Source organism: Mastomys coucha, unplaced genomic scaffold (assembly GCF_008632895.1).
Source record: "Mastomys coucha isolate ucsf_1 unplaced genomic scaffold, UCSF_Mcou_1 pScaffold12, whole genome shotgun sequence".
Taxonomy (NCBI): Eukaryota; Metazoa; Chordata; class Mammalia; order Rodentia; family Muridae; genus Mastomys; species Mastomys coucha.
Window position 1 is genome coordinate 85,050,316 of NW_022196894.1, and position 2,675 is coordinate 85,052,990.

At 55.2% G+C, this 2,675-nt stretch overlaps 1 protein-coding gene across 1 annotated transcript in view; it reads left to right on the top strand.

Moving 5' to 3' along the window:
- Positions 1-935: 935 nt before the first annotated feature.
- Positions 936-2,675, top strand: part of Bach1 (BTB domain and CNC homolog 1) — a 35,532-nt gene continuing 33,792 nt past the window's right edge. Inside the window, exon 1 of the mRNA XM_031364329.1 lies at positions 936-1,315. The gene's annotated coding sequence lies outside the window, so the exon portion shown is untranslated. The remainder of the gene's footprint in view (positions 1,316-2,675) is intronic.

Genomic DNA, 2,675 nt, shown 5'->3' on the forward strand with positions numbered 1-2,675 from the left:
TTTCACAAGTCCTCCCAGAGCTACAGGCCTCAGGGGGCTAAAGACTTCCGGGACTACATACATGCCTTAGGGGGTGGTGGTGATTCCTTCCTCATTTCTAATCAGGTTGGCCAGTTCAGGACACTCTTTCTCCAGACTGATAAGCCTTGCCTCGAGTGCATGCAGCTTTGCAGAAAGACACTGCCTTGAACAACAGTGAACATAATAAAAAATACAAACGAACAATTGGATAAACACCCACTTAAGCCGCCAAGGATGAAAGCACTACCTGGCCTTGAGGGAAGACGGCTGACATCACCAGACATTGATGCGTCCATGTTTCCTGGTGGTACAGGATAGAAGGACAATAGGCTGCCAGACAGTACAATATTCTGGATGGGAAGCCCAGTATAACGTGTTTGCTCGTTGGTGAATGCAGTCCGTTGTAGTTAGGCAGATAAGAGTGCAGATTATTCAGGCAAGTATGAAGGGCGCAGGAATTCTCAAAGTACAGTTGGCTGAGCACAAAGCAGCCAAGGGATTTGATCAGGGAAGCATGCATATTAATGGGTTATAATGAGCAAAGCACACTCCAGGTGACATGCCTTGTGGTTTTCGAGGAAGTGCCTCATCGGACACAAACAACTTGAAGCTAGTGATCATTCAGAGGGGCAGCAACCTTCTCCTCTCAGAATCTGCTCCTATAAGTCCTGCCGAGCTCCAGACAGATGTTGACACACCCTTTTCAGCAAGTTCAAACACCTGGTTCTCGCGCTCCTACAGAAAAGCAGCACGGGAGCTTGGCTGAACCCAGCTTCCAAGCATTCTGGGGGCGTGGGGCAGAAGATCTTATCTAGCCTGTTGTGTGTGTGTGTGTGTGTGTGTGTGTGTGTGAACAACAACCGTGGGGGTGTGGAGGCTTCAGCTTTTTTTTTTTTTCTGCCTTCAGCAGGTGAGGAGGAGGTGGTCTCCCGTGACGTGTAACCTTGCCACCAAAGGCAGAAGTGATGAGGTTGGCTGCCGGGCGCTCAGCAAAGCGCTCCTCACCCCTACACCGAGCTCGCCCGAGGCGAAATGGAGAGGCGCTTTCAAGCGGAGGGCGGGGCCCGAAACGGGGCGTGGCTCCCGGCATGGGCGTGGCCTGAAGCTCGGCGAGGCTTCTGCTGCGGGGCGGGGCCTGAGGCGGGGCCCCGCTTTAGCGCCGGGAGGCGCTGGCGGCGGTGGCGGAGAGGAGCGGAGCCCAGGGGAGGAGACGGGTTGCTGTCCGCGCGGAGGGAGTGAGTCACCTGACCGCCGCTTGCCGCCTGCAGTCGGGCCGCGCGGCTCCTCGGCTCCGGTGAGTGGCTCGGACGGTGGGGGCTGCGGTCCTTCCGTCCTTCTCCGGGGTCACCGGGGCTGGTGGCGGGCGGCCGCGCGGGCCTAGAAGGGGCGGGCGGGCTGAGCTCTGTTTACGCGCTTCGTGGACTCTCCGGGCTGGCGGTGCCGGCGCCGCCCTGCACCGCGCTCCGCGGGCCGCGTCCGGATCCGCCTGCTGCGGGGGGCAAGGCCGAGCAGACCAGCCGACCAGCCGACCGGCGTTCCGGGACCAGCCGGCGGTCCGAGCTTCCCTTTGTTGCAGCTTGGCGCACGTTTGTTAAATTTAGACTCACACAGCATAGGCGGAGTGGGTCTCGTGTGTTTGTGTCCGGTAGGGCCAGGGCCAACGCGTTCTCGATCTTCTCCGGTACTTTGGTGTCATTTAGTGGAATTGCGCCGATGGCTTTTCTGTAGTGAGCTCTCTACGTTCAGCGTGCGCTGAGTCAAGGCAGACGTAGTAGTAATTCTGATAGAACGCGTGTGGGAAAATCCAGCTCCCGCGACAGGCTTGGAAGAACAAAGACTGTTTTTGCAGGATGCTGTTCTTTTTGGAGAATTGTAGAGTTGTGACTGCTCGCCTTGGAGGATGCCCCTGCTGGGTCTTTGTTTAGGTATTCCAGCACTCCTTTCAGCCTACTGGGTTTGTTGGCAAGGCAGTTAAGAAAGATTAAAGGATGACCACCGTAGATTTTTGTTAGTGGCCGAGCCTTTAGCTCTACAAACATTCAGAGAAATGGGAAGAGGTATGGGTTGGCCGATTCTTCCTGCTCTTGTGGTAGTGGTGCAAGCTCTGGGCTGGGCTTGAAGGCGCTTGCCACTTCTGGCTTTGGACATCGCAAGGGAGTCTAGGGGAAAAAAAGGCTCCTAGTGAGTCATCTTGGAGTTGGGTAGCTTTGGAGGAGTGATCGCCTCTTGTTGTTTAACCGCCGGATCTGTCAAGTGGCTTCCTTTTGTTCGCTACGTTGGTTGGATAACAAGGTAGGGTGACTCTTTAAAAGAGTTTGTGTTGCTGAGTCATTCACCCCAGTCTGAGAAGTAATTAGGAACAGCTGGTGCAGATACGCGCATCACATGCCACCACTATAAAAGGCTGAGCTGCACACACGAAGGGTTGCTTCAGGAGGCCGGAGGGGGTCCAGCTGCGGGCTGTGTGTTTTGATCCAGGTAATCAGTGGATGACGTGGGAGAGCATGCTTAGGACGTGGCCAAGTAGCACCGAGGTGGTGTTTAAACTGCAGCCTTGTGGCCTACTCCGGGAGAATCAGTTAGTGCTGGAGGAAGCTGTATCTTTGAGATTTTAAATAGAAGTAAGGCATTCAGCAGTGTTGTAACGAAACATT